The sequence below is a fragment of the Sapajus apella genome, unplaced genomic scaffold (genome assembly GCF_009761245.1).
Source record: "Sapajus apella isolate SASKATOON/1434 unplaced genomic scaffold, GSC_monkey_1.0 scaffold83, whole genome shotgun sequence".
NCBI classification, from domain to species: domain Eukaryota; kingdom Metazoa; phylum Chordata; class Mammalia; order Primates; family Cebidae; genus Sapajus; species Sapajus apella.
The window spans coordinates 175,423-181,422 of record NW_022437023.1 but is presented as its reverse complement, the minus strand read 5'-3'; positions in this window follow the sequence as shown (position 1 = coordinate 181,422).

Genomic DNA, 6,000 nt, shown 5'->3' with positions numbered 1-6,000 from the left:
CTGGATTTATTGATTTTTTGAAGGGTTTTTTGTGTCTCTATCTCCTTCAGTTCTGCTCTGATCTTAGCTATTTCTTGTCTTCTGCTAGACTTTGAGGTTTTTTGATCTGGCTCCTCTAACTCTTTCAGTTTTGACGATAGGGTGTCAATTTTTGATCTCTCCTTGCTTCTCATGTGGGCACTTATTGCTATATATTTTCCTCTAGAGACTGCTTTAAATGTGTCCCAGAGATTTTGGTATGTTTTGTCTTCATCCTCGTTGGTTTCGAAGAACATCTTTATTCCTGTCTTCATTTCATTGTTTATCCAGTCAACATTCAAGAGCAAGTTGTTCAGTTTCCATGAAGCTGTGCGTTTCTGGGTTAATTTTTGAATTCTGAGTTCTAACTTGATTACACTGTGGTCTGAGAGAATGTTTGTTACGATTTCCGTTCTTTTGCATTTGCTGAGGAGTGATTTACTCCCAATTATGTGGTCAATTTTAGAGTAGGTGTCATGTGGTGCTGAGAAGAATGTATATTCTGTGGATTTGGGGTGGAGAGTTCTGTAAATGTCTATTAGGTTTGCTTGGTCCAGGTCTGAGTTCAAGTCCTAGATATCCTTGTTAATTTTCTGTCTGGTTGATCTGTCTAATATTGACAATGGGGTGTTAAAGTCTCTCACTATTATTGTGTGGGAGTCTAAGTCTCTTTGTAAATCGGTAAGAACTTGCCTTATGTATCTGGGTGCGCCTGTATTGGGTGCGTATATATTTAGGATCATTAGCTCTTCTTGTTGCATTGATCCTTTTACCATTATGTAATGTCCTTCTTTGTCTCTTATGATCTTTGTTGCTTTGAAGTCTACTTTATCAGAGATGAGAATTGCAACTCCTGCTTTTTTTTGCTCTCCATTTGCTTGGTAAATCTTCCTCCATCCCTTTATTTTGAGCCTTTGTGTATCCTTGCATGTGAGATGGGTTTCCTGGATACAGCACACCAATGGGTTTTGTCTTTTTATCCAATTTGCCAGTCTGTGTCTTTTGATTGGGGCATTTAGTCCATTTACATTTAGGGTTAATATTGTTATGTGTGAATTTGATACTGCCATTTTGGTGCTAGCTGGCTGTTTTGCCCTTTAGTTGAGCTGGTCCTTGTTGTTCCTTTATATGTGTAGGGCCTCTTTCAGGAGCTCTTGTAGAGCTGGCCTGGTGGTGACGAAATCTCTGAGTACTTGCATGTTCCCAAAGGATTTTATTTTTCCTTCACTTATGACGCTTAGTTTGTTTGGATAGGAGATTCTGGGTTGAAAGTTCTTTTCTTTAAGGATGTTGAATATTGGCCCCCACTCTCTTCTGGCTTGTAGGGTTTCTGCTGAGAGATCTGCTGTGAGTCTGATGGGCTTCCCTTTGTGGGTAACTCGACCTTTCTCTCTGGCTGCCCTTAGTATTTTCTCCTTTATTTCAACCCTGGCAGGCTTATTTCAAAAGAAGCAGAAATATTTTATTATTTTTCCTTGGGTTATTAGTGTGACTTGTAAGAATACTGCAGTAGATTTACTATTACAGATTTTTGCACTTATACTTATTTTGAATAAAATAACAATGTCCAGATAGTTCCTTTCCTCCTACAAGAACAAAGTGTACATGTCGTCTCTTTTGTAATCTAGTTTATGTTTTTTCACGTGTGAGGATCCTGGATATTACTAGGATGACTTCACTGCTAGTTGGATCTTGGAAAATCACTTTCTTGCTTTACAAAATATATTTCCTTTTTAGCTCTCAGAGTAAATTTTGAAATGATCTACCCATAGATTAGTCCTCTCATATTTACTAGTATCATTATTCTAAATGTGAAGGACATCTGTTCAAACTGTTTACAGGTAAGATTATCCAAGTGGCACAGTTTACAGTACCCAGATAATTTTCAATAGAGTATGTGATTTTACAAGAACCTATCAAGTTACTGTTTCAAGAATGTTGATAACAGGTTTTAGAGGTTTCTTTGAAAAAACACAAACAAACAGGAGTCTGTAGTAATAGGGTGGGTCTAAAGTTATGTAGTCTGAGTGAGGACATGGGATGTTAAGTCCAGACACAGGCCATATGCAGAGAGCCAGAACAATGTCTCCAAATATGCAAACAGCTGGATCTGGATCAGTAATTCCTATATGAAGGAAGATGCCAGAAATGAGCAGCCTAAACCTTAACAGAGTCTGAAAACACATCTCAAGGCAGAGGTTAAAATGAATCCACCTGCCACTCCAACATGATACGCATGCTAGAATGGGTTATAGAAATGGGCTAGCAGGAAAAAAAAATTATTGAAATCATGGAAAAGACTGAAATGAAAAATATGAGATAATATAAAGGTACACATATGTTATTCATTTCAGTAAAATGAAAATAGATGATTTGTGATTAAAAGACAACGATTGACAAATTGAATGCAAAAATACAAACTCAGATTATACTGTTTACAAGACATACACCTAAAGCATAAAAGTCATTTCAGAGATTGAGTGTAAAAGATGGAAAAAACATATTATGCAAATACTAATTTTGAAAAATGATATCGATTTATTAATGTAAAAACTGATTTTAAGGAAAAAAGGCATTGTAGGACAGAAAGACTCATAGAATCATAAACATCCACCTAATCAAGAAAAGCATAGCAGCTATAAACATATGTGCATCTGATAAAATAGCCTTAAAGATATGTCAAAATTAATATGACATATAGGTAGGAAATAAATCTATCATTGTAGTGTGATGTTTTAATATACCCTTCACAATTTTTTATAGGTCAAGCAGGTAAAATAGGATATAAAATATCTAAACAGCAGAATTAGTAAGCTTGACCTAATAGACTATTGTAAAGTTACTGTCCATGTTCTCATTTATGTGCCAGGTGGTAGATTCAGCAGTACTTATTATGTTATTAAAACCAAAATTTTTACTACTAGCGATTCTGATTGGTTTGAGATGGTATCTCATGTGGTTTTGATTTACGTTTCTCTAATAATCAGTGATGTTGACCTTTTTTTCATATAATTGTTGGGTGTATGTATATCTTCTTGTGAAAAGTATCTGTTCATGTCCTTTGCCCTCTTTTTAATTGTGTTGTTTGTTTGTTTCTTGTAAATTTATTTAAGTTTTTTATGGATGCTGGATTTTAGACCTTTGTCAGATGCATTGTATGCAATTTTTTTCTCATTCTATAGGTTGTCTGCTCACTCTGTGATAGTTTCCTTTACAGTGTGGAAGCTCTTTAGGTTAATTAGATCCCATTTGTCAATTTTTGTTTTTGTTGCACTTTCCTTTGGTGTCTTCATCATAAAATCTTTGCCCATACCTATGTCTTGAATGATATTGCCTAGGTTGTCTTTCAGGATTTTTATAGTTTTGGGTTTTACATTGAAGTCTTTAATCCATCTTAAGTTAATTTTTGTATATTTTTTGTATATGATGTAAGGAAGTGTTCCAGTTTCAATCTTCTGCATATAGCTAGCCAGTTCTCCCAGTACTATTTATGAAATAGGATGTTCTTTCCCCATTGCTTGTTTTCATCAGATTTTCAAAGATCAGATGGTTGTAGGGTGCAGCCTTATTTCTGGGTTCCCTATTCTGTTCAATTGGTCTATGTATCTATTTTTGTACCAGTATCATGCTGTTTTGATTACTGTAGACCTGTAGTATAGTTTAAAGTCAGCTAGTGTGTTGCCTCCAGCTTTGTTCTTTTTGCTTCAGATTGCCTTAGTTATTTGGGCTCTTTTTTGTTTCCATATGAATTTTAAAATAGTTTTCTCTAGTTCTATGAAGAATGTCAATGGTAGTTTATGGGAAAGCACTGAAACTATAAATTGCTTTGGGCATATTGCCATTTTTTACAACAATGATTCTTCCTATCCATGAACATGGAATATTTCTCCATTTGTTTGTGTTACTTCTGATTTCTTTAAGCAGTGTTTTGTAGTTCTCCTTGTAGATATATTTCACCTCCCTGGTTAGCTGTATTCCTAGGTATTTTATTCTTTTTGTGGCAATTGTGAATTGGAGTTCATTCCTGATTTGGCTCTCGGCTTGACTGTTGTTGGTGTATAGGAATGTTAGTGATTTTTGCCCATTGATTTGGTATTTTGAGACTTTGCTGAAGTTGTTTATCAGTTGAAGAAGGTTTGGGCCTGAGACGATGGGGTTTTTCAGATATAGGATCATGTCGTTTACAAACAGGGAGAGTTTGACTTCCTCTCTTCCTATTTAAATGTCCTTTATATCTTTCTCTTGCCTGATGGCCCTGGCCAGGACTTCCAATACTATGTCCAATAGGAGTGGTGAGAGAGGGCACCCTTGTCTTGTGCCACTTTTCAAGGGAATGCTTCTAGCTTTTGTCCATTTAGTATGACATTGGCTGCAGATTCTTCATAAAAGGCTCTTATTATTTTGAGGTATGTTTCTCCAATACCTAGTTTACTGAGAGTTTTTAGCATAAAAATGTACTGAATTTTACCAAAAGCTTTTTCTACACCTATTGAGATAATCGTGTGAGTTTTATCTTTAGTTTTGTTTATGTTATGAATCACATTTATTGATTTGCATATGTTGAACTAACCTTACATCCCAGGGATAAAGCCTATTTGAATATAGTGTATAAGCTTTTCAATGTGCTGCTGAATTTGGTTTGCCAGTATTTTGTTGAGGATTTTTGCATTGATATTTATCAAGAATATTGGCTGGAAGTTTTATCTTTTTTTGTTGTGTCTCTGTCAGGTTTTGGGGTCAGGATGATGCTGGCCTCATAGAATGAGTTAGGGAGGAGTCCCTCCCCCATAATTTTTTGGAATAGTTTCAGTGTAGGAATGGTACCAGCATTCCTACTTCTTTGTACATCTGGTAGAATTCAGCTGCAAATCCATCTGGCCATGGGCTTTTTTTGGTTGGTAGGATATATATTAATGACTCAATTTTAGAGCTTGTTATTGTTCTGTTCAATGAGTTCATTTCTTCATGGTTTAGTCTTGGGACAGTGTATTAGTACAAAATATGCATTTCTCCTAGATTTTCTGGTTTATGTGCATAGAAGTGTTTATAATATTCTCTTGATGATTGTTTGTATTTCTCTTGTGTCAGGGGTAATATCATTTGTGTCATTTATAATTATGTTTGTTTGAATCTTCTCTCTTTTCTTTTTTATTAGTCTAGCTAGCAGTCTATCTATTTTGTTAATTTTTTTCAAAAAACAGCTCCTGGATTTGTTGATCTTTCCCATGGTCTTTCATGTCTCAGTCTCCTTCATTTTAGCTGAAATTGGTTATTTCTTTTCTTCTGCTAGCTTTGGGATTTGTTTCCTCTTGGCTCTCCAGTTCTTTTCATTGTGATGTTAGGTCGTTAAGTGGAGATCTTTCTAACTTTTTGATGTAGGTATGTAGTGCTATAAATTTCCCTCTTAACACTGCATTCACTGTATCCCAGAGATTCCGGTATATTGTATCTTTGTTCTCATTAGTTTCAAAGAACTTCCTGATTTCTTCCTAAATTTCATTATTTATACAAAAGCCAATCAGAAGCAGGTTATTCCATTATTTATACAAAAGACAATCAGAAGCAGGTTGTTTCCACGTAATTGTATGGTTTTGAGTGAATTTCTTAGTCTTGATTTCTAATTTGATTGCCCTGGGGTCTGAGAGATTGTTATGATTTTAGTTATTTTGAATTTGCTGAGGTATGTTTTACTTCCATTTATGTGATTGATTTTAGAGTATGTGCCAGGTTGTTAAGAGAAAAATGTAAATTCTGTTGTTTTTGGGTGAAGAGTTCTGTAGATATCCATCAGGTCCATTTGATCCAGTGCTGAGTTCAGGTCCTCAATATCTTTGTTAATTTTTTATCTTGATGATCTGTCCAATATTGTCAGTGGGGTGTTAAAGTCTCTCACTATCTATATTTGTATGGGAGAGAGTGGGGTGTTAAAGTCTCTCACTATATTTGTATGTATTTCCAATTCTTCATGAATCTGGGTGCTTC